The sequence below is a fragment of the Heliangelus exortis genome, chromosome 11 (genome assembly GCF_036169615.1).
Source record: "Heliangelus exortis chromosome 11, bHelExo1.hap1, whole genome shotgun sequence".
In the NCBI taxonomy this organism is placed as follows: Eukaryota; Metazoa; Chordata; class Aves; order Apodiformes; family Trochilidae; genus Heliangelus; species Heliangelus exortis.
The window spans coordinates 15487043-15512057 of record NC_092432.1 but is presented as its reverse complement, the minus strand read 5'-3'; the positions used below and the strand labels follow the sequence as shown (position 1 = coordinate 15512057).

At 43.0% G+C, this 25015-nt stretch overlaps 2 protein-coding genes across 8 annotated transcripts in view; one reads left to right on the top strand and one right to left on the bottom strand.

Annotated features, from left to right (window-relative positions):
* The window catches only part of LOC139801090 (C2 calcium-dependent domain-containing protein 4C-like), a 28073-nt gene extending 11303 nt beyond the window's left edge, over window positions 1-16770 (bottom strand). The window contains exons 1-3 of one of the 2 annotated variants that reach the window (XM_071754908.1): window positions 16636-16743; window positions 14095-15610; window positions 12909-13045 (exon numbers count right to left, since the gene is read on the bottom strand). The gene's annotated coding sequence lies outside the window, so the exon portion shown is untranslated. Of the gene's footprint in view, window positions 1-12908; window positions 13046-14094; window positions 15611-16635 lie in introns of both variants that reach the window. The other variant, XM_071754907.1, reaches the window with a different exon arrangement.
* An 887-nt stretch (window positions 16771-17657) lies between these two features.
* Window positions 17658-25015, top strand: part of TLN2 (talin 2) — a 152408-nt gene continuing 145050 nt past the window's right edge. For 2 of the 6 annotated variants that reach the window (XM_071754905.1, XM_071754899.1), the window contains exon 1: window positions 18029-18163. The gene's annotated coding sequence lies outside the window, so the exon portion shown is untranslated. Of the gene's footprint in view, window positions 17794-18028; window positions 18164-18727; window positions 18852-22358; window positions 22469-25015 lie in introns of those variants that run through there. The other 4 variants (XM_071754902.1, XM_071754901.1, XM_071754900.1 and 1 more) reach the window with 4 other exon arrangements.

The window sequence follows — 25015 nt, the reverse complement described above, 5'->3', positions numbered from 1 at the left end:
CATCAGATTCTGTATTTTCCTTTCACTTGAATAAATGACAAAAGAAACTTCCCAGCCACCAGTCTTGGATGAGGCACCCCTCATTCACTGCAGATGATGACTTGGGTAAAAAAGGTGCTGTTCCACTTCCACAGAGAAAAATCTCATCTCTGACCTCCAGAGAGGTGGCTTTGCATTTCTGTGCCAGAGGAGTGTCTGCCTCATCAGCACTCCTCAGACAGGATTGGAAAACCATCAGCTTGTTCCTGCTGCTTTTAATTAAGCAGATCTCATCAGCAAACTGAAGGCCAGCAAACAGCACAGGCACTAATAAGCATGGTACTTTGGCATCCAGTATTCCAAGAATGGAGATAAACAGCAGCAGCACACACTGTTTGCTCTTATTTGTTATTTACTGATCAGCTGAAGTTGTTAAGAACAGTTGATCTTAATTAGAATATTGTACTCAGCAAATTCCTGTTATCCAGCTTCCTGGATCAATCAAGTGGTAGCACACAACAGCCACTCAAGTGGCAGCCAAGCCAGAGAAGCTTCAGCCCCCAGATACTTAACCCACATTGTCCATTCAAAGCTCAGCTGCTTCAGGCAGGCTGAGACTCAGTAGCAACTGCCCCACTTCACCTGTCAACAATTTACCCTCCTCCAAGAATATAACTCAAATCTTTTCTGCCTTCTGATAAATCGGAGTCAAAGCCCTTGGGAAGTTGCAGGCAACCTCAGTGAGATGGAGTTTGTATTCTAAAGGAAACTTAACAACTGAATTACAAGTTTCTTTTGAAAATATTGCACTGGTATCAGGGAGCCATCACTACTGTTAATAGCAGGGATATAAGTCCTTCAAGGATGGCTTCAGTGATACATGATCTTATTTGGACTGTGCAGAAGCACACTTCACCTATAAAAAAGAGTGGCAAACAAAGGAAAAAAGCACTCTTAGGTTTGTCTTATTACACTGAATGCTTTGTCATGTCATAAATCAGTTAAATATCCTTTCCTGATGTCCTCCAGGCACAAAAATCCTGTACTGTTTATCTATATGGTAAGGTGGTATTAAAAGAAAGAATTAGCTGAGGGTTGCTATCAGTGAAGGACAGACATGGATTATTGATTTGATCACAGGAAATGAAAATAATTTATACATTTAGGAGAGCCAGTGAAAAGCTCAGCATTAAAAGAACTCATCATCAGACCCTGGAGACAGAGCAGCTGGGAATCGGCTGGTGCTCCCTGCTCTCAGACATCCTGGCTTTACCTCCATGTAACCCTGCTGAGTGCAGGCTTGCACTGCACAAGTGAGCAGAACTGCATGGCAGAGCCATGCCACAACAGCTCTGACTGAACTCCTCCCTGTCACTCCTCAATTTTTGGCAGTACTATTTTTAATCCTGAATTATCCTGAATATCTTTTTTACTGGGGCATTTTTGCGCCACACAAAAAAAAAAATTGCAGTGCTTTAACGAAGTTCTTTTATGAGGGAATTGCTGGGATGTTCTTGTTCATTTCTTTTGTTTCCTTTGAATCAACATCTTGCTTAAGATCTGCAATGTCAGGAACAGTAGCCATTTCCTTCTCCACAGCTCCAAAAGCAGATTTCATGCCTTTTTAATTTTCCCAGATTTTTCAATACTGATCCTTTTATAGAGCATAATTCCTGTGCCACCCTTTTATTTCCCCATCTATTCTGGTGCAGGTCAGAATAGAATCCATTGTTCCCACTCCATTTCTGTGCAGCTGAAACACCATAGCATATTGGCCAAAGGAAGTTAATCTAGCAGACCTAGGACACTGCATCTCTCAAAATCCTAAGACATTTAGCAGATAGCATTACCTCACTCCAATTTCTTTTATATTTTTTCCTGTTGGAGGTTCCACATTACTCCAGAATTCCAGTTTCCTCCTCCCCTATAAGTCAAGCACCCATCAGGTTTCTGCCATCTCCAAACACTTTATCTTACTGTATCAGATGCTTTTTTTATACCCAATCTTGCTTTGGCTGTGGATGAGTGATCTAGAGATCCCTCTCCTGTTACCAGCAACTACTGTTGGTATTGGAGTTTCTCTCTGAAGCCCAGACTAATTATCCAAGGCAATTCTGCAGATTATGCCATTTTTGGACAAGGAATGCAGGGCTGGAAGGGGCCTCCTCAGTCTCTAAGTACAAGCCCTGTCTACTGGAAACAGTGCATTATCCTATTCCCCATCATCACCTTATCCTGGTGCATCCCAAAAAGATGCCAGGTTCCAGCTCTACTCCTATAGAAATGCTGTTCTAGATCCTGGCCACTGCTGCAAGCCTTCCAGGATAAAGCTCTTCACAGCTAATCCAGGCTCATCCATCCTTACACCGACATTTTCCTGAATCTCACACAGTTCTTTCCCTTCTTCCTTCCCACAAGTGTTCACCCTCCAATACTCTACAGAGAACAGTAATTTCAGCCTTTCTGCAGATAAACACCACTGTCTTTTAGACTCCTCTTGTAGAAGACAATAATCCTATCCTGCCCTGTGACAAGAGATCTCACTAGTGATTCGTATAAAGGCAGGGATATTCCTTGTACTTGTGGCAAAAATTTCCATGTCTCATTTCATGTCTCTCTCAGGACTGCTCATGGCAATCTCATGCCTCACTGTTACACCTAAGTCACTCCCCCCAAGTGGCTCACATTTAGGTGCAGAGGGCTTGATTCTTGCTCCTAATCACTAGAGCAGTCATTCTGCAGCTCTGAATTTCTTATGGTTTCTTTCACTTTAGACCTCCAGAACACTTATTTTTGTTCTTTGCCTTAAAGGAGCAAAATTTCTCCACCTTCATCCAAATACTCCCACACAGTATGTTTCAGTAAAAGGCTTTCTTTATGTTAGAGGGGAAAGGCAGAACACTTCAATTTTGGTCATGGACAGAAACCCAAATAAATTAAGTTTTCTGGACAGAAGCTGAAGAAAGCTGTGTGGAAACAGTCACAACAATCCACACAGCTGAAATTAATTGCCACCAGGACTTAGTGAATGACAAGGTATGGTCACATCACTGATCCTTCGAAGGGTAGGTGTGAGCAGAGCTGCAGAGACACAGTGTTTGTGACAGGACATGTCTGTGACACACATGCCACTGATGTGCATCAGTATGAGCCATGAGCTGCACAACACCTGACACAAAGCCCATCAGGTTTACTTACACTCAGGCTTATACAGGACATGCCATCAGTTCACCAGTTTTTGGCACCTGTAACCAGTTTCTCTAGGCAGTGACTGGTCAAGAGGAAAACATTTCAAACATGAGTATCATGACTCACTGCCTCGAGTTCCACTCATTAGTTTCCTCTACAAAGATGTTTAGTTCCTGGGCTAAAACTTTTTCTCTCAGCCTCCCATTCTCTTTGCTCCCTTCTTTGCCTGGATTGTGTTCCAATTCCTCACTATTTGGTAGCTGGCTAGCAGACTGCCAGGCTGCAGTCAGGCATACATACATGTTACCACCTGCTACATGGGTTTTGTTTCTTTTTAGCTCTAGAACAGCTGTTGGTTTCAATTTTCGCAAATTTAGAGTGAAGGGAAAGAGGGAATTTTGGGGGTTTTTTTTTACAGACATTTTAATTCTGCAAAATATCAGGGCATGTAACAAACTCAGTGGACATTCAAGATCGTAAGTAATCATAATAAAGGATATTGAGGTCCTCGAACAGGTCCAAAGGAGGGCAACCAGGCTGGTGAAGGGACTCGAACACAGATCCTATGAGGAGAGGCTGAGGGAGCTGGGGGTGTTCAGGCTGGAGAAGAGGAGGCTCAGGGGAGACCTCATTGCTCTCTACAACTCCCTGAAAGGAGATTGGAGCCAGGTGGGGGTTGGTCTCTTTTCCCAGGCAGCTCTCAGTAAGACAAGAGGGCATGGTCTTAAATTGTGCTGGGGGAAGTTCAGATTGGATATTAGAATTTTTTCATGGAAAGGGTAATCAGACATTGGAACGGGCTGCCTGGGGAGGTAGTGGACTCATCGTCCCTGGAGACATTTAAAAAGAGACTGGATGTGGCACTCAGTGCCATGGTCTAGTGACTGCAGTGGTAGTTAATCAAGGGTTGGACTCGATGATCTCTGAGGTCCCTTCCAACCCAGCCTATTCTATGATTCTATGATAATATTTTACATAAGTTTTGTCAGTGAAAGAGTAGACATTTAATTAAGGAGTCCCCAAAATTATATAAAGGCCCCCAAACACACGTTTGTCCCCAGGACTGACTGAGGTTTTTTTAAGCCTTGTAAGTTTAACAACATACACAAAGTAAGCCAAACATCTGGAAATTTTATTAAACAATAGATAGGATATGAAATGATAAAGCAACCAACACAAAACCCTACCAAATGGTGAGATGGAAAAATCTTACTGCTCTACCTTGAATACTTCATTTAAAAATGAGGAAGATTGAAATCTACAGTGCATCACTGCCACGTTTTTCAATTCACTGATCCATGTCAATCCTTGAATTTATTAATAATAGAGCATAATTATCTCAAAAGCATTGATACAGCTCAACTTAATTTTAACATCCTTTGTCAAGCCAGCTGTAAAAATGCAGATAACAATTGTAGCTTCCTACTACCTGGTGTTGTGACAGACACAGCACTGAGTTATCTGAGGGGAAATGAGCTCTGCTATTGCACAAGCCCAGAGCTGGCAGTGCTCACTCAAGTACTGGCTCTTTCCTCTCGGGGAGACACTGAGATCCACAGACAGGATTGCCTCAGCTGGGCTGCTCTGGCAGCAGGATGTAGTCTGCACCACAGCATTAAAACCTCAGCAAAAACTCAAGAGCTCTTCACTGTTAATGCCATTCCAACTACTAAGTATGAACAAAACCCACCTTACTTGTTTGATTTTATTTGGAGATTGTTTTCCCTTTAAGCATTCTACATTAAAAAAACCCAAAAAACCCCACACCAACCAACAAAAAAATAAACACATTTTTAAAAGCCAGAATTGGCAATTGTTTAGCTCCCCTGTTAGAAGGGCTGTACTTCAGCCCTGGGTAGAATACTTCCTATTCCCTCACTGCATTGCTGGGCAGGAACAGTGTCTGATCACACAAAAAAATACATCTGCAAAACCTGTCCAAGAGCCAGAAAGAGATTTTGAATTTTGAGGCTGGTAAGCAATGTTGCCTTGTGGCCAAGATTTCTGAAGCAGTATAAATTTCTCTGCCAAACTGTGAAGTAGTAACTGACTCCCTCCACAGTCACTAATGCAAAGCAAATCTGATGCCATGCTCTCTCTTTCCTTTTTTCCCTTGTCTAACATCTTTGCTATTTCAAACTGGAAGCAGTTCATAGCTGTATTCCCAGCACTCCCTGCTGCTGCACATCTCCAGTCACACAGGACTGGAGAGGACCTTTTGAGGGGCTGGGCTGTACCGGTGCTCCAGTGCTGGGCCCCTTCCCTGCAATGGGATGGCCTGGTTGGCACCAAGGTTAAGGTTTGGACACCTGAGTGACACTAAGCTGATTGGGCTTTCTGCTCTGCTTCACTAATATTTAAGCCATAGCTCAATGGAAAGTGCTTATGGCTGTCTTCAAGGAGGCAAAGTGCAGAGGAACTGTGTAGAGACAGAGTTGCAGATATTTTTAGGCACAGAGTGATGTGATTAGAGACTTGATAGAAACCCTTTAAATGAGATTTTAAACAGCATCTGAGCTACATGGCTTTCACTTACAGCTCAGGTGCTTTTACAGCCTGCACTAAGTCTATATCCATAGGCAGTCACATGCCTTCCTGAATTCAACTCCTCAGCAGTTTGGCTCACACCAAAAACTAACACACCACACACACTGATTACAGGCACACACCATGCCCCAGCTGTCTCCAGCTTCTTCCCCAACTTCTAGGCAGAGATGCACCTCACCCAGCCTCCTCCATCTCTGAGTATGGCAATGAGAACATCAGTACAGACTGAAAAGACACCAAAGTGCCCCCCAAAAGCTTGTGCAAATTGCAGCCAGGATGTCTGGAGTGCCACAGAACCCGCAGCCCCCAGGCCTCAGCCCCCTTGCTATACAAGTAGCATAGCCTTTGAGATCCCAGAATTCAGCTGTGTGCTCGTATGCATGGACTCTGGTGACTTGAGATGAGAATGAAAGGGACAATCCCTGTCAAAGCCTTTCCCTTCACCACTGCAGTGACAGTGCTACAGGGTTAGCTTTTTTACTTAATTCCAGTGAGAAAAACATTCATTGACATGTAACATCACAGCTGAGCTAAAATTAAACTTTGGGGGAAAATTAAAAACTGTTCTATTAACCAAGACTAAATGATTTATTTTCATAATATTATTTTCCATTCATTTGACATCCTGAAATCCAATTTCTTAACTAATGATTTCATTCACAAACTCAGAGGCATCTTGATTTTATTCAGGCATAAAATCACTGCTGTGTTTTCATTTGGACTTCATTTCCCCTTTTTTTCCACTGGCAGAAAGCTTTTTTTTTTCCCCTGCATCTAGGTTGAGCATTTACATATGACTTAGGCCTTGCCAACGTGGTATTTTTTGTTTCTTAGGTAACTGAAAAGCAAGTCACACTGGAGCCTAATGTGCATCCTGGTTTGGTATGATGGGGAATGAAGCAGTAAACCATTTAAGATGGCTCTGTTGAGGGTTACCTACCTTATAAACAGGAAAGAGATGGTGATCCCTGCTTCTTTCATAAGGCAGACTGTATTCTGGGCTGACCCCTTACTGCATGTTGCTCTTTAGCTTCCAACACACTGTAAAACATTCAGTTGAGACCTGTGCTTGTGCTCCTCCTGTCTGAGGGTGGCATTATTTCAAAACTTTGGAATAATTTTCCCTGCACCCAGCAGAGCCTCAGCACAAGGGCACTATGATTGTGCAAAACCCTGCTTGCTCTCATTAGCTCACAACAGATTGCAGCCTCAGCTTTGAGCTTTGAAGAGCTTTCAGCTGAGCAAATGAAAATCTGCCTGACCAAAGCACAATGCATAAAAAGAGGCCAACAGGGATGAATATCAAGTGTAAGATGATTGCATATTCTAAGTCATAACACAAAAAGACTGCTCTTACTCCTAGCATGCTCAATTGCTTGAAGAACCTGGTTTCTAAGAGACCTGACCATATGAGCTTACTCCTGCAGTTCCTCAGATAAACTTGTAGAGGAGTAACAACCTCTATTTTCTGTTTTTTTGCCACATCCTCCCAGGCCAAAGCCTGCCTCACTAAAGGAGATATAACCATATGCAACAGATGCTGCTCAACCATGTCCAGTTCACAGGGTGTCAGTGATGTTTCTCTTACCAGGTCCTAGGCAAAGAGTCAGATGTCACTTTAAGGCACAAAGATCTGTGCTTGCACCCAGGGCACAGACAGCTCCACACTGCAGCTGCACTGCACAGCCTTCCCCTCCTGCTCCCTTCCATTTTGACTCTGTGTCAAATCTGTGCAACACAATTGCACAAGACTACACTATGGTAACAAGACTGTGGAAGTACAGTACTACAGTTTTGACACTACAGTATCAAAACATTGACTAAATGGATTCCAGGCTCCTACACCTGCAAATGAAGTGTAGCTACAAATGCTTTACTCTTGGGCTGCAGTATACAGGGATGAAAAAGTTTCCTTCAGGCAGTGAAGAACAAATGGAAAAATCTCTCAACATTTTTACTGAATTGTTACCTTCAACAAGGGACTTCAGGCAGATATCTGTTCTTTGGATTTTTTTTTTCCTTTCTCCTTCCTTCCTACCCCAAAACATGCACTATAAAAAGAAACTAAAGTCATGTTTCCTAGAGAAAGACAGAGATATCTGCAAAGCTTGCATGCCAGCCTCTGAGGGTAAAGGAAAGCTTGGTCTGTTGCTGCAGGAGAGAAACTTCCTCCCTAGGTGGTTAAGAAATACTCGACTATTTCCATTTTATGAATAAGAATTAACTCCAACTAAAATTCAAGTAGAACTGCTAGGATAAATTTATATAAGGAGATAATTGAATCACATACTTCAAGGGTTTTAAAACATTGCTGGGCAAGCTGTGTTTCTAATTTGTATCATATCTCTACTTTGGCACTGTTACATATTACTGCAGGAATGCTGAAATCAGGCCTAAGGCAGAATGGTTGCATTTAGCAGTACCACCTCCTACTGCTGCTGTAACACTGGGAATGCCTGACAAGAACAGGCAGCCTCGGCAGCAGTGAACAGCCCAGCACACTGTGTCACACGGGCTGCAGCTCCCAGCTCTCTGAAAAATACCCAATAAAACAGAACAAGCAGTCCTGTGATGCAGCTATTGCTTCAGCCACGCCATCCATTTTTAAGATTCCCTGAACAACAGAGAGAGCTGATGTCAGGGGTCAGGCACTGTTGTATCTTATGGCCTTAACTCAGCAACACCTTGAACTGCCAGCTGAGCTGCAGAACAGGGCTCTGCCTCCTCACTGCACTGCAGAAATTCTCCTTTTCAGGAAAGCAAGGACACCAGTGCAAAGCAGTGCTCATAATCAAGCTGTGGTGAGGCCTAATCCAGACTTCAGCATGACTTGTGCTTCAGTAGGTGCAAGATCAACCAGTATGGGATAGATTGGGCACAAAGATAGGCACAGATTAACAGTTCTGCTGATTTTAAAAACTGCAATAAGGGTTTTATTAGTCTTTTTTAGGTGACATACCTTTAGTAAACTCTTCCTTGTCCCTTGAACTGTTTTTTTCCTCCAAGAAAAAAGGATGCCCCACTGATTTTATCTCTTTGTTACTGCCCCATTCACAGCTCCCAGCTATGACACTGTTGCTGACACATTCAGTCCTGGTGGTAGCTGCTGAATCTGGGCACAGAAAGAATTGATGATGCACAGTGCTTTGTCAGAGTGGTAGAAAGAGGCAATGCAAAGAAATCATAACCAGAAGTAAAGGGATCTAAAGGTGCCAATAGTTACTGAAACTCTGGGAAACATGTCTGGGAGCTATGCCCCTGGCATGGTAACATTCCTGCCAAATCTATCAATGTTTGTCTCACGTAGAAGTGGCCGCATAAAAAATTGTGCAAATAAACCTTTGTTGTATTTCTATAGATATTTGGAAGACTCTGCAGCCTGAACTCCCACACAGAAATTCAGACCTCTGGCTGGTATAGTGGCTACAGAAGAGATCACACAAGGGAAGAGGATTCCTTCTCATAAAGCCCAGAAGACAGACATGGTTGGATGTGTGCCACCAGAGACTCAGCAACAATTGGGAACATGATTACAGTTCTTTCTTGACAGAGTTGTGGAAAAGCAAAAGCAACACTTATTAATGAGATGATTATCCATAGGCTGTCTTTATCCCTCCCTCCACCAATTCAGAACTGGCTCCTCCTAGGTCCCTTCAAAGCCTCATAATAACACAAGAGCCTTCTCTGCAACTTTGACATCTGGAATAACTCTCTTCTATTTCTCCATTTTGCCACTTCTCCTTCTGTCTTCAGGCCTTATAAGAGCCTGCAGCTCTTAAAATGTCTGCCATCATTCATAATAGTGTTATCTGAAGGTTAATTTTTTGTTTGGTTGGTTGTTATTTTTGTTTGTTTTGGTTTTGTTGCTTGTTTGTTCGTTTTTAATAATGGTATCTGTCTGATTTATGTGAAGTGGTCAATGAGTAATTGCACACATTTATTGAAAGGCACACTGAATCCAAACTAACGCCCAGAGCTGGCTCAAGGCTGTTTCTCTGCACAAGCAAACTGAGTTGTGCTGCCCTGGGGATGAAGTGCCTGGGTTATACTCAGAGCTGACTTTTTCTGACACAGAAAATAGAGCCAGAAAAGGCTCACACACACCACCTCCCCCTGAAGTAGCTGCTGTTTCAAATACTCTCATTCCTTCATCTGACAGCAGCAGCTGTCAGTTGGGTTTTCCAGGCTCTGCCAGGGCCCATTCTGCCATCCCTATTGCTGCTTCCTGAGCCCAGATGAAGCTCTGCCAAGCACCAAGAGATCAGCCTCAGTCAAAAGCAAAAAGCAGTCCCAACCTCAACTCTGTGCTTTCTACCCATGTATATACTTTCATTTCACTAAAAATAATTTATATATCAATAAACTTGTCTGCAGGGTTGAAATAGAAAATAATGTGCATTTTTATTTACAATATGTACTGGTTTCCATCTTGTCTGGATTTTAACTCTTCATGAAATCTACAGTGTCATGTTAAAAAAAAATATCTCTGCTGTAACTGCCATGGTCACTATTAGAAATTGCTTCTCTCTGGTAAATGGGTAGTCATGTACACATATGTTCACACAGACAGCTACTCTGTTCAAAAGGGAATATACTTGTTCTGTGCCTTATCTGAATGACCAGACTGTTGCAAGGTCATTTCAAATATAAACTATAAAGGTAGATATGGACAATTCAGGTGTAGAATGGAATATAAGGGCCTAATTATGCACTGAGTTCCCATTAGGACACACGTCCTAGTGAAGTTGTAGCTCATGCTCTGTGGTTAAGGTTTACTGTAAAAACCCCCCAACACACTCTCTGAACTCAAGGCTGGAGTGATGCAAGAGAGCTTGTACTGCTCCCCTGCTGCAGGATACCTTTTTCCTTAGCAACTGACCACAAAATGCTTAATAGTTCACATTGATCTGCAATATATTCCAGTAAGGCAAGCATCAGGGATTATACACTCAAAGTTGTAAAGTTGATGCTTTTGCTCTGTGCCCTCATTCCCCCTTCCTGCAAGATGAGAAGAGAGAGCATATAATACAGAGACTACCAACCCATTCTGGAATGAATGCAAGTCTGCACCAAAACAGTGAATTTTGCCCTTGAGGTAATGAATACAACCAAAAGAAGAACAAACCATTCTGCAGAACCTGTCACAAGTGTGGAAAGAAATCCATGCACTAGTTTTCCAGAGCTGGGACAAGCTGTCTCAAGTCCAGACTTGCAAAGTTCTGGGTTAGCTCTGGAAAGGAAGGGGTGGCTTGGCAGAAATAGTAAAGCTGGTGAGGGAGTAAGGGAAAGCTGCCAGCTTCACAAGTCCTGATTACAACAAGTAGATTTAATAGATTCTTCTGTTAGGAGATTTTTAAAATGGAAAAGATTAGCCCTGTTCTAATGCATATAGTTACAGCCTCTTACATTAGCTGCCCCAGGGCACCCTACTTCATTTGCATGACACAAGCACCAGAAAAGGGGTGGAAAAGCTCTCTATCAGGAACTTGTATCCAGAGAATGGAGTTAATGTGCAGCATAGGGCTGGCAGTTCAGCTTCCTACAGAAATACAAGGGACAATTGCTTGAAACAGAGGATGTGAGAAGGAGCAATTCCAGCCATCCTTGGTTTCCCACCACCCAGCTGGAGGTAGGGAAATGGAAAGGTTAGCACTGAGCACTAAAACGTCCCAAAAAACCCAGGAAGCACAAAGGTGTCTCACAGCTGAGCATAAAATTCAGAGAGAGAAAGGGCTGTGATGTTTTTGCTCCCTCCAGAACCCAGGCATGCAAAAAGTAGTACAGTTCTCATTAATAACTGCTGTTATAATTTTAAAAAAGATGCTAAATCATTAATGAAGTAACATATCAAAAGATGTTACATATGTTACCACAACAGTCAAGAGATTTTGCAATGAAGTCATGGAAAAGGCAGCTTACTTTTGAAGAAGCCTAAGATAAGGATACATGAAATTAAATAAAGGATGCACTGCTCTATTTTTTACAAGATCATAGTATGTAATTTATATTTTTATAGCAATTATGTGCTGTCAGTGATTTCATATTAAGAGTGTGAATTTTTCATTTTACTGAGGGAAGATCTAATTTGGTATTCCCTTAGGTGAAAAGCTGATTATGTATGAATTTGATAATCAGAAATGATTAATAACTGTTGAGAACACTGGGCTTTTAAACCTGGTTGGGTATGCACAAACATCAAGATGTGCTCTGATTACAAGAGGAAGGAGAAACAACTGCACTAGCACAAACATCTATAAAATGCCTCTGCAAAAACAAATACCATAAGATCTGGACATCATTTTACAAGTTATCATGCACAAGTTATGAGTTATGTATAATGATACTTCCCCAATGTCAGGAGTGGGTCTTCCCACACAGTCCTTGTACAAGCAGAGCTCCTTCATCAGTTTTTTATATTGCATTCTTCAACCACTTGATTAGGGTTGAATAAACTGACTCCAGACACCATTGTAGAAGACAATGACTATGAATAACCTATTGCCCTCTTTATAGTAACTCCTTTTGTCCCCCATTTTACTGATTGTTCTAGTTCCAAGCAGCCACTTATTGGTACATACTTCAGAGCTCCTCAGCCTGTGCATCCGTACTGAGGAGTAACTTCCCTTACCTCCCATCCTCCCTTCTTCTCAGACCCTGGGTGAGTATCTGTCAGCAACTCAGCAAGATACAGTTGAGGAAATACACTAGCATGTTTCTAGCACACAATAACCTATGTTTTTGTGCAGGCATACTGCTAACAAAGAGAACTTGCCTACTTCTCCTGTTTGAGGAGGCCTCAGGATTTGGTTCACATACAAAACAAAACCAAGAGACACAACAGGAATATAAAGATCTAAGAAGAAACGCAACCAGATTCTCACATGGTATGGGAACAGCCATTTTAAAAGGCCAGCAACTTGGTACAGGAGAAGCAAGCCCTGAGCAAGGCTTCCCTATTGCTGTGGAAAAAGCCAGAGCCATGAGCCTGTGTAGAATGGACAAGCCCATGCTCACAGCTCCATGCTCAAGTTAGATTTGCTTACAGCACCCACTCCAAGTGCTCTGCATCAAGAAAGGTCAGAGGATGAGGGAAAGAAGCAAACAGGGAAGAGAGAATGGACTGAGAAATTAACATAGGCAGCTTCCAGTCAGCCACAGGCCTGATACCTTCCCAAGCTCTACCACGTCTTAACCTGAGAGACAACCACCTCAAAGCACAGCTCCATCTTTCTGTGATATCATTCCTTGGCTCTCCAGTGGAGATCAATAACTGCAGTAGTGCTGGCGTCCTGCAGAAGCCTGGGGCCAGGCCACAGAAATCCCTGCAGGGCTGTAATGAGAACACAGCAACTGAACAGGGAGGCATAGGGCTTATCTAATACTTCAGCTGAACAAAACCAAAGTAGTGCTAAAGTAGCACATGACCCCAAATCTGATGCCCTGGGATGTTTTTTCTCAAGTGAAGTTTGCAAATAAATATTGATTTTGAAGAATTACACTGTTTGTACACATAAAGTTCACCCTGTGGGCCCAGATGTTAGTACTTTATTAAACACACACATTAGAGGAGCCTCGCAACAGAGAATAGTGTGACTGCAGCCAGTTTTCCTTTGGCAAACCTCCAGCAGGGAACAATCCTGTGTCAGCTCTAGCTCTCTCCTGTGGTACTGCACAGACTCAGACAATGCATCTGTTGGATTCATTTAGATGTGTTCAAGCCTGTATTTCATTGTTTTAAAACATCAAAGACTTTTGCTGCTATAAATCATAATAAATAATCAGTAATTCTGAACAATAAAACCACATGATAAAATGAGGTGCAGCTGTTGCCAGTCATTGAGGGAGATTGTAAAAGAGAAAAGAAACAAAGTTCTATACAATGTAATGCACATTATCTAAATTATTTGCTTGAAGGCAAGGTGCTAACAACAACTCATTTTAGAGGTCAAGATTTTTCTACAACACTGAATCACTATAATTAAACAAATATAGTAAAAATATAGTAAAAAATACTTTTTATTCCAGCAACATACTTAAAATATTTTATAACATCTGGGGAGCCAAGGAAACAGCAATGCATTTCCTTAAATACCTGGCATTGATCCAGTGCTTTATCAGTATCCTTAAAATACAGGCAACTGAAAAAGCACCATTGCTGCTGCATGATACAAACTTCAGACAAAGCAAAAAGTTCAACATAATTCCATACAAGTCACATCTTATTTGGATTAGTCTGTATCATACCCAAGCAGCTGAGATGACTAAATTCTTTTTTAAAAACAGAAATACAATATTTCCATGTGTACTTTGTGCAGCAAACTATGCTCTGTCTTTGGATGTAGACAAGAAAAGAATTCAGAACAAAACTTTTAAACTTACCTGCTAATATAGTTGGTGTTTTAAAAACAACCAGGAAAACTGTGCGTATATTTATAATGAAGAGTTTTTGGAACCCAAAACCTCTGTATTACAAATAGTTCATATTGATAATTATCACTAAGTTAAATGCATGTGGGTTTCAGACAACAGTCCACATTTACTTGCTGATTCTTCCCACAGCAGGTTTGAAAAGTTGGAAGTGACCACCAGATCACAATGTAGCTCAGCTGCAAACATTAGTGTTAAAAAGTGTCAGAAGCCACAGGAAGCTTGTAATCAAAAGGCAACTTGAGTTGCTTTCTACGGGACAGCATTATAGAAGATGCTGCTTTCTGGGAGTTTTTATGATAATAAAAATGCCATGTGCCCGAGGGCAGCCAGGCTGACGGACTAGGAGAGCAGGGTATGACCTTTCCACTCTGGCTACTCTGTGGGATACAGCTGAGAGGGATGCTACTCCTGTCCTTAGTCTCCTGACCTCCCACATTGCCAAATCTGTGTCCTATTAGCTTTGCTAGAACTATTATCTTCTCTGGGAGCATGATCTGAATTACAATCCCATCCTTCATTCTATTCCAGCTCCTATAATTGCAGTTCCCTTTAAGATTAGGTACCAAAACATCTTTGTTTCCTGCAGTCTTGGTCTTAAGTATTCCTTACTAAAAATGTTAACTCTGTAAACCCATTCCCTTGTTTGGAAAGGGCTGACTTATTTCCTGCAGGTAGAACAACTACTACACAGGAGACATACAATCACAAAGAGAAGTTGTATTTGAGTCTGTAACATAACTACTGAGTTAGCAGAGAAAGCAAGTCAGTAGAGTGAGATGCAAACAGAAAAAACAAAAAAGCTCTTGTACAAATAGCAAGAGAAAATAACCAGCTTAGAAGCAGAGCAGCAGAAGTTACCTAAAGGACTAATTTCATTCACAAATGAAATCTAAACAGCCAACACAGAGGGGCTGCACCCCATTTTGGGGAAAAAAAGAACAAAGCAAAATCCACCATAAAGGCACAATGATCCAGAGGAGAATGCAGGAATCCCAAAGATATTAGTAAGCTTTTCAAGAATACCTAGATAGGCATAAATCAAACACAGTAAAGAAAAAAGTTGATTCTTCCAAATATCTATTTGCTAAAATTACAACTTTAAAGTCAGAACCTTGGTCTATTTGTTTACTGTGACCAAACAGTACAATGAAATAATCTGAATCAGCACCAGATACCTGCACTGGGTCTATGAAGAAGCTTTCCAGTAAGACTGATGGAACACCAGAACCACTGGGTCATTAACAGCTTGGTGTAACACATCCAGTAACACAACCAGCAGAGCAGGAGCCACCCTACAAAATCTGAGCAAGGGCAACAAGACAAATATTGGGATAGCAGACAGATTCAACCAAGAACCCACATCATGATTTATAATTATCCACATCAGTGAAGCAGGTCCAGATGAGTCTCAGGTCAGTATGATGCTTAGCATGGGCAACTATGGTCAAATACAGTCCAGCAGTCCCTGAAACAGACCCACAAACAAGACAAGGTACTCAGTCTGCAGCTCAAGAGTCTAAGTCTGCAAAGGCTGTGCCCAGGCCTGCTAATGCTAATATAATAATGACAGTGCTGACTTTTGCCTAACTTTACAAATCCAGGATAAGTTTGACTCATTATAAACAGTAATTTTGTTACTATGTGTCTTACATTTACCGTCTAAGCCTTCTGATGCAGTCATTAAAGCAGTCTGGTCACACAGACAGAAGCTACTTTACATGCTTGGGTATGATTTATGCCGTATTTTAATGGACCTGTTCTGAGATAGTGATTTAAAATGTATTTAAAATGACAGATGAGAAAACTGTGTCTAGCATGCTTCACTGATGGCTCCTGCACACATACTTGACAAAGTACCACTTCACCCAAAATATCAGCAAATATGCCCGTATTGCTGTCATCCACACACTATTTTAAGTACAAGAATCTGAAAGGAATTTCAATATAAGAATTAACAGAGGGCTATGAACAAGTAAGACAGCATTTATTCATGTAGATGTTTCATGCTTCTGTTTTGGGAGATTGCTTAACATATACGTCTCTGGCTTAACAGAAAAAGAAATGTATTAATGTAAGCACTTTTCATTATACTGTGGTTATTTTTTTTCCAAGGGAAATGCACCTATCAGCAATTTTTTTTATATCGAAATAATGTGCAGAAACCAGGAAGTTTCTTTTGTCCTCTATACCCATTGTAATGCAGTAAAAAGGCATCTGTTTCTCAGCACTGAAATAACATGGATCCTCAGATGACAGACTGACAGGATATCTCACTTATTACTGTAATACTATTACCAATGGTTGTTATTGTAGAACCCAGATGTGTGCCCAGACCACCTTGAACCTGGCACATTGAAAAAGAAGAAAAACAACTCGTGTCCCAAAGCAAATCACTAGCTGAGTACAAAGGGAGACAGTAAATGTGTCCAGGCACACAGATGTACTGGGAATAGCAAAACACAGAAATGGTACAGAGGAGCCTGGTCTCACCATTACATTCCTTATTGTAGTGAAGTTTCTCTCTTTGGTATGGGAGGGTATTTTTGCTGACATCATGATAAAAAGATTTCAAAGGAGCTGTTTGGAGGGCCATGTTGTACAGATGGCTTTCCTGTGAACTGAGAGGAAACAGGAGAACACAGCAATTGCAAAAGACTGAGATTGTGACCTTGAGTGAGAGTTGAGGCATACAGTTGAGGAAAGTGTTTAAAAGTGAAGCTTATAAGGCAGGAAAAGCTAATACAATGAAGTACAGCAATGGAGTAGAGGAAGTTTCTTTCGAAGCAGCCAGAAAATACGATTATATTGCACAAAGAGAAGAGTTAAATGATCATTATTTCATGAGAAGACTTTAAGTTGCAAGCTAAATGGGGAAGTTCTGAGTTTCCTTTGTCGCTACAGCACTCAATTTCTTGCCGGCGTTACTTGGAAGTGCTTAAGGAAACAAAACCGCAGGGCAGTTTGGGTCACTTTGGGTCACTTCCACAGAGCGCTGGACTCTATCGATGCGGTTTTGTTCGCCTGACACCATGTCTGCCCACAGAGCTCGGTTCCAAGCCTCTGGCCTACGAGCAGGGGGGACGAGTGGGGACAGGGGGCGGCCGCTCCCCAGGTGTTGGGGAGGTGACACCGCCTCGCGCGGGGCACGGCTGCGGACCGTGACCCGGGGGCACGTCCCCAAGCGCCGCTGCGATACAGCGGGATCCTCCTGCGAGCCACCGAGCCGGGCACCAGCCCGTCAGTCTCTCAGTCAGTCCCTCAGTCTGTCTGTCGTGACACGGAGTCCGCCGGGAGCCGCTGTGGCAGCGCGCGCCTCCGCCAGCAGCATTCGGCGGCGGGAGGCGGCGGCCCGGGCCCTGAGGCAGCGCGCGCGCGGCCTCGCGCCTCCTCAGCCGCGCTCGGGCGGTCAGCGGCGGCCACCGCCCCGCCGGGGCTCGCTGTGCCCTACAGCTTTATTTCCCGCCCCGCGGTAAAACAATGCCGCGCTTCCCCAGCGCGGAATTCCCCAGAATTCCTTTTTTTTCTTCTCTCTGAGGTGCCGCCGTTTCCCCGGTAACTTCTGTCTTGGACCGGCATAGCGAGAGCGACGCTACCTCATCGCCTCAGCGAGGGCCGCGGTCGGCAGAGGTGCCGCTCCCTCACACTCAGGTAAGGGTGGTCCTAAGCCCTCGCAGCCTCCCGAACCGGCTGAGGCCACGGTCCATTCCCGCCTGCTTCTGGGTGCAGCGGACAGGAACCGAGTGTCGCTGCGGGCGGGCGGGTGGGCTTCCTGAGACGGGCGGCGGCGGAGCGGGACGGGCGGGCGAAGGGCGGTGGAGCGGCCCAGAGTGATGACGCGCTTCCTGCCCTCCCCCCCTGGTGGGGGTCTGTGCCTGGAGTCCGCAGCGGCGGCAGCTGCGGGCGGTGGCGGAGCAGGCGGGAGCGGGCAGCAGGCGAGCGGGGGGGAAGGAAGGAAGGAAGGAAGCGAGCGAGCGGCGGGGCTTAGGCGCTTTGCAGTGCTGCAGTAACGCTGTTCCCGGTAGGAGCCCGTGAGGACCCCCTTGTCCTGCTCTGCTGTTGCACGTTGCATGGAGTGTCTGGTCCGTGCTGAGCCGCCGAAAGGGGGAAGACTCCGCGCAGGGCTGAGCGGCGGGAGCGCGGAGCCGCTCCGTGCCTGCGGCACCTCGGCTGCCGCTGGGTTTCGCATGTGGACACCGCGGTCCCCCCGGGCAGGCGGCTGCTGCCGGTCACCGGTGCGGCGGCGGAGGCGGAGAACACTTCCCCCGGCACAGCCTCCCCCGCCCCGGGCGCTGCCCGCCAAACAAGTTGCCTGTTTTAGGGGGGATTTGCGATAGCTCGGCCCAGAGACGCGTAGGGAGCCGGGTTGCCGCGGCTCGGCAAGGGGCTCCGCCGCCGATAAGGCTGAGCACCGGGAAGGGGGGAGCAGCCCCGGCTCCCCTTTTCTTCGTCAGGAGACGGGATGGGAGGGAAACAGCGGCTCCTTTGGGATTTCCCTCCGTGCTGTGCAGGGTTGGTACGGAAGGGAGGTGCAGGGGCGGCCGGCTCCTCCCGGCCTTTCGAAGCCTGTCAGGGGTTTCGTATGGCCGGGACGGGGGCAGGTTTGCAGAGGGACGCAGTTGTTCGTTCTTGGGCGCTTGTGACCGCCGCGATGGAGAAAATCTTTCTCACGTTGCGAAGCGACGACCTCCCAAGGACGATCGTGCCGCGTGTGTATACGCGTGTCTCGCTGTCCATTTGTTTGTGCTTGTGTCCGTCTCTTCCCGCCAGACCTGCAGGACGGCTCGGGGTGGAAGCGGGTCGCAGGCCGGTCTCCTAAGGCCACGGTGGGGGGGAGGGAGAGCCGCTGCCGCCCCCGTGCTGCGCTGGCGAGGGTGGGTGGGTGGGCCCCCCTGCTCCGCGGCCTCCCCATTCCCTGTGCCGGCCTGGGAATGGGCTAGCGGCTCTGGGCTACCTGCCCCGGTGCAGCAGGGCTTCGTGCCAAAGCGCAAAACCTCCCTTGGTGCCAGGCGGCGGTGTGTGCTTGCAGGGGGCATGTCCGCTCTGTGGGCTGGGGTCCCCCTGCGTGTGTTGGCACCGCTCGTTCTCCCGTGCTACCTTAGCAGATGGCTGTGGGGAGCAGGGCACGGTCTTGCCTGCGGGTAACTAGAGAGCCCCGACACGGTGTCACTGCTTGGGAACACCTGTCTGGGAAGCGGGGCCTCTGCTGTCTTTGTGCTCACCTTCTGTAGTGCTTTTGTTCTGCTGACCAGACGCTTCAGTTTATTTAGGCTCTGCTTTTTCGTGTGCCGAAATGCTGCTGTGATGTCGGGTTAGAAAGGTAGTTGGGATATTCGTTAATGAAAAATAATCGCCGTCAGATAAAACCGTTGTCCACTTCCCTCAGATTCTTTTAAAAGTTGTGGTGGTTTTGGTTTTTTTTTTTTTTATTTGCTTGTTCTGTGTGGGTTTTTGGTTTGTTTTTGTGGTTTTTTTGTTTTGTTTTGTTTTTTTTGTGATCCTGTGTTCTAGAGCTAAGTATGAGCCTTATTAAGCTTCAAACTGGAAATCCTGGTTTTGAACCTGTGTTATTTAAAGGTGTCAAAGTTCTGCATTGTCAAGAGAGCCCAGTAACTATGGAAAAGTGTCCATGTGTGTTTTTTAAAAAAAGCAGCACGTTTCTGAGATTGTTCTTATATAAAGTATCACTCATGTCTATTGCAAGAATGAGTGGAAGCTGCCAGTGTTGGTTATAAATACCTTACTAATTGTGGTATATTAAAAGCTTTCTTATCTGTTTGAGATAATGGTCAGCAGTTCTTCCAACGGTATGGCTGTTAGCTAAGGTAACTATGGATTAAATTGGCTGAACTACCCTTTCTGCTTTAATTTAAAAAATGTTGAATTTTCAATGCAATTTGTTGCAGTCAAAGCGGCACCCCACTATCTCTCTGTGGGGTGGGGGTGGGGGAAGTCTCTTGTCTCTGGGAATTTTATTTCATCTGGGTTTCATAATGTCTCGTTTAACTCACTGGTCATTGCAGAACTAAAGGGTTAAGTGGAATTTTCATCCTGTTCGTCTCTTGATGGCAAAATTATTGAGCTCAAGTAAGATTAGTTATTGTTTCTGGTTGCCAGTCAAAGTCTCTGTGTTAACTGTGACAAACTTGGACAGTATTTAAGTTCTGAATCTCAGTGTAAAACTCCATAAAGACTATAGCAGTTTCATGCAGGATACTCATTTTAGCATTCAAATTATAGCAGTTTACCCCAAGTAATTGTCCTATGTTTCTAGAGAAACATCTGTTGCATAGTATCATGTAATGGAATGCAGTACAGCCTAATTTGATTGGAAATGTTGCCATTACACTGTAGTAGTGCTTAAGAGGGTAAGAGGTTTTTTGGGGTATGTGTGGTGGGTAGATTGGTTAAGAGTACATGATGTTGAGAAAGATGAACTTGCATTTGAACTGCAAAAGATTAAGTAATTTTATTCCGAGCTTGATTTGTTGTACAGTTTTACTCAGTCTTCTTTCATCATTTGCCAGATCATCTAATCACTGAATTCTGCCTTCATTAGGAAATGCATCTACAGTTATAAATATAACTGATTAGTATAACACATTGCTACAGTAGATTCAAGTATTTTATTTTGGAGTCAGAGGAATGGGCTTGAAAGAACTGTATGGCTGTGGCATAGCTTTAACTGCGTAATCTTCATCATGATGTGAAATTTGTGCTGTGAAAACCTTCTCTTATTTGGTATTGTTTCTACAAAAATTTGACTCCACACAGCAATGGTGTTCTGAAGCATTAATATTTGGATTGTGTCACTTTATGCTTACTTACATAATATATATTTATTAAATTTGTGCAAATGCAAAGTCTAGGCAGCATCCAAAAATGCCAGTATTGAATTAGGCATCACAACTAGACAGCAGTACAGACTTCCTTTCCTTCTTGAGGCATTGTAATGTCACATAGCTGTTGGGGTATTGGTATTGTGTGTTCATGAAATATGAGCAATACCATTGCTGATGAATTATTCCAATCCATAATTTTAGCATTGAAGTGCTAAAAACACCATTTGAGATAATTCTCAGCTCCTAGTCATATATGAACCTCAGGGATTATAATAAACTTCAAATGTATACCCATGCTGATTTTTTTACATTTTTAATAACAGTTTCTTGCTAAGTTCTTACCCAGGTGCTGCCTTTGCACCAAGCCATAATTAGGAAAGAAGTGTGAATGTGTTTACAGACCACTGTATTCAGCTTTCAAAAATTTATTCTTTTTTTTTTTTTTTTTCTTTGCTCTTGAATCTTTAAAAGGTTTGGCAAGTCTGCTTATGCATGTTTCTGCAGACAATAGAATGCTGATGCAAATTGAGAACAGCAAACAAAATGGTTGGATGTTACTGCAAATGGGGGGAGGTTGTCTTAATAGGCAGTATTTTGCATGTTAAGTTTTGCTTGTTTACTTTTGTATTTGAGTATGTCAGCTGGGACAAATGTTACTGGTATATAGTTAGAAGTTGTAGTTTCTGGTTAGTCCTGTCTGTTGGTACCTGAAGGGGAATGATGGTTTTGGTTCTGCTTTTGACCACACACTGTTATTCACGTATAAATTAAACTGATCTGAAGAACTGCATGTGAGGGTGAGGCAGATGATAAAGCAGAGATTTTTTCCAAGTAGTCTGTCTTCTAAGTTCCAGAGGCTATGTTAAGCTTTGCAGCTCTGTTATCATTATGGACATTATGTTGTGTTTTAAACTTTTTTTATGACTTAATTTTATTGTTGTGATTAAACAATCCCTTCCTCTTCAAAAGGAATGTCTGACTGCTTTGAAGGTAGTCCAAGTTATTTAGATGCATAAGTGCTGGGCTGATTGCGAGGGTGCTGCAGTCCTGGGTCTGATCAATGGTTAGATAATTGTGGCTTTCTGTCTCTGGGTGCAGTGAAGATCTGCCTCTTGAGTGCGACTAATACTCTTGGTGATGAGAAGGTGGAGAGGAGCCTGTGGTTAGTTTTCATGCCAGAGTTGTAACTGAACACTGAATTTTTTTTTTTGTTTCTGTCCCTGATAATGTAGCTGAAAACCCATTTCACAGTAGTGTCAGAGAACCATTTCCCTGGGTGTGTTGTATGTACACATGCTTATCTTGGAAATGAATTAGAATTAGCCTGCTAACTTGAAGTGATTGTGATAACATTTTGATATTTTCCACTTCCAGTTGCAAGCTGGGATTCCATCCGTAGAGATCCACCCCCTCAATTCTCAAAGCTCCAGTGCAGTTTTACCCAGGCATCCTCATAAAGCTTGAAAACACACTGACTTCAGAAGGTGAGGGTGACCACACAACAATAAGTCTTGTCTTAAAATATCTTTACAGTACTACGGTGCTGACTTCTTACTTGTAGTCCCTTTACTTGGCAGCACCAGTTGAATTTCTGCCAAGATGTGTCAGGCTGGCACTTGAAACTGCCTTCCTTGCATTCTCAGTAAGTAGCTCATCTTTCTGTGTTTGGGCAGCAGGAAGAAAGTGTGAACTGAAGTGAATTGTAAATGAACCTTGTGTCTTCCTATCAGGCAATCTTTGTAAGGTTGAGTTTTCTTGTTTCCATGAAAAAGTGACATGTAACCCAGGAATGAGCAGGAGGCTGTTATTTTTCTTAATCACAGCAAATAACAATTGAGGTGATAAAGAATCAGTGGTACTATATGGGCTGTTTATTTTTTCAAGTTGAATAACAATTTGCATTTGTCACCTGCCATGAAGAGATATGTTACTATAATATATCAAAGTGTTCTGTGTATTGCTGAAGTGTTTCGTGTGAGATCCTTGTAAACAGTAGGATTGTCTTCAATTTAGAAAGGCCTTCAAAGTTGTGTAATATTCTTGTTTATTTTCATATAGTAATGTCTCCTTTCTTGGAAGTTGATGCCTGTAATATAGTAAATAACCCTTTATTTTATCTAGTTTCTATGGTTTATTTACCATGGTGATATGTACTAGTGGGAAAGTTGGGCTTTTTCTGGAATGAGAGATTTCAAGTTCAGGTATAGATCACAAATATGTGATTATAAGCCAGTTTCAAAAACTTACTGAGAGTGAAAATCAGCCTTTAACTGGTATAGATGGAAACACTAACTAGTCTTAAAGGCATGTATGGCAAGTAGTTTTTAGCTTTGTTCAGTATAAGTGTACCAAATGCTGTGTAGTGGGAAAGAGCAAGGTGGCACTTGGTAGAGAGAATGGAAGTGGCACAGGCAGGCAATGAACGTCTGACAGAAATAATCCCTGTTGAAGAAAAGAGCTATGGTAATCTAATGGGAGGGATTGTAGCTGCAATGTGTTAGTGTTGTAGGACTCAAGCACATAATGCTTAGACACAATCAAAAGGTTGAAATACCAGGACAGTGTTTAAATTTAGCAGTGGAGCTACAAATGAGTATATGAATAAATGAGATCAGGAAGCCAAACTTGAATACTACAGTTTCTTGTAGTCTGCAAGTTTTTAAAATTTTCCTTGTGATTTTCCAATTTTTGCATAAGAGATGTTTAGATTGATTTTTTGTTGCTGTACAAGGAAAGATCTCCTGTTGTCAAGGAGGTATCTGAACTATTTGGGGAAAGGATCAAGTGGGAGCCAGTACTGAACAGCAGGAATGCAGAAGGAACCAGTGCCACATCTACTGGGTGAGAGCATCACTAAAGGGACTGTTATAAGGAGGAAGAGATAAAGGTCCAATTTAAATTTAGAAAACAAAAGCCTTTGGGAAATGAGATCCCTCTGTTGTGATGTTAAAAGTACAGTTTGGAAGAGTTAAGTACTGCAGCTGAGGATGTACAGGCATCAGACAGTGTACTTGGTGCACTTAAAAATCCTTGCCTTTGAATGACACAGTGAAATAATTTCATGTGGTTTTTATCTGTAACCTTTACGCTGGAATCCTTTTTTTCTCTTATTCCAGTTAAAGCAGCCACTCCATTAGTGATCACTTGTTGCAATTTTTCTATAAAACATTGTTTTTATTAAGGAAGTAATATACTGTTTACAATATTCTGGGTCTTCTTTCTGGTACATCTTCCTTATAGTGGCTCACAAAAAGTAGTTTGCAGTGTATTTCATCACTGAAGCAACATAGCATATATGATAAGCTGAAAGGTGAGAAATATCTATGCTTTCAGCCAACAGTATAGCAAACTTCCCACACTGCATAATTTGTTCTAATTCTTGTTCCTTTAAGTCTTCAGCTATGCATATTCCAGCAGTATTTGCTGACAAAGGAATGCCATATTGCTTTCCCAGTGTTATTTCAGCCATTTTTTACTGCAGGAGCACGGCTGCAATGGTCTTGCTTCCCCAATGGTATAGGGCTTTTTGTCTTTTGCAGTTAAGTAAGGAACCTTTACAAGAGGCCTCAGAAAATTTATAAAGCTCAGTTAACTTTTTTGGTTTTTTCTGTTGTGAAGTACTGCATGGAGTACCACATGACTGGAAACCAGTGCTGAAGAAAATTTCAAGATTTGTCCTCACATTCTGGGTGCTTTGCTAATCATGATGGCTTCATACTGTCATTAGCTAATATTTCAAGGCACAGTGTACATTTTAGGTGAGGTTCGTCATTAGTGAAAGGAGATATAAGTCCATATTTTAAATAGTCAAAATAGTCACCTTCATAATTTTTTTTTCAGATCTGATTTGTTTCTTCATTTTATCTCATAGTGTATCTGACAAGGAGCTTGTACTAGGGCTAGGAGATAGCTGATGTACATGGATTTTCAAGCAAGAGCTAAATCTGCCATGGTGTCTGTCTATCTGACACACTTCAGAGTCTTCAGGGGCAGATGTAATTTGAGCAAGACTGCAACTGTAGAGGGCTCTA